This window comes from Etheostoma spectabile, chromosome 24 (genome assembly GCF_008692095.1).
Source record: "Etheostoma spectabile isolate EspeVRDwgs_2016 chromosome 24, UIUC_Espe_1.0, whole genome shotgun sequence".
NCBI lineage: Eukaryota > Metazoa > Chordata > Actinopteri > Perciformes > Percidae > Etheostoma > Etheostoma spectabile.
Genome location: NC_045756.1, coordinates 4,655,265 through 4,656,232, shown reverse-complemented (window position 1 = coordinate 4,656,232; position 968 = coordinate 4,655,265).

Sequence of the window (968 nt, the reverse complement as noted above, 5' to 3'; positions counted from 1 at the left end):
CACACACACATGTTAAATGGATGGAAAGCCCACAGGGAGCCTGTTGAGGCAAATTAGCTTTATGTGTAAGTCTATCAGCACTCAACGCTAATATGTAGCAGTACAATTGGATCATTGGTGCAATTATCCCAGTGAATGTCAGCTGTGTTTTGCATTCCGAGCAGTCGCACTGCTTCAAACTGAAAGGCTGTGCGTCTCAATTACGACGTACAAAACGTGAGGTAATGTTACCACCGGGTGCCTTCGTCTCAAAAATTCCAGTTGGTGTAGATTACCTTCATAATGAATTCCCACTTTACTTTCAGTGTCAAATAATCCCTTTGAACAAAATATCTCCTCATAAGATGAGAGCAAAAGAAACAAATCATATTAGTTCTGAGGAATAGATAGCTCTTCACTGACAGTAATAATACATTCCTCTGCATTTTGGAGATTTTTTTATGAATTGTAAGTCCCAGACATATTATAGTGCCAATGAGATTTGTATTGCAATTTTCCTTTATTGCGATTCTAGAATTATTGGGATTTTATAGAATTGGGAATTGTGATTTTTTTTTTTTCCTTTAACAATAACAAATCTTGAATAATACACTTGTAAAACAGTTTGTCATAAGACTTTTCTGACAAACTAATTGTTTTCTCAAAAGACTGCACATTACAGTCAGCCTTATATTTATTTAATTTGTTAAGAATTACATAAAATGTATTTTCTGCGTTTTCTGTTTAGCTGGAAACAGATATGATGTAGTTGCTGTCAGCAGTACATGTAAACAGAAAATATTGAAGGTGAATCATTGGTTAAAAAAAAACTCTTCCGGGTGCTCTGGTTTCCTCCCACCGCCATTACATGTATTAAGTTGGGGGGAAAAAAATGTATGTATTGTGAATTATGTTTGCAACAGATACGTGTGTATAAATAGGGAAAATAATTTATTTTATGAATTTTTTTTTTTTTTTTTTTTACCCCT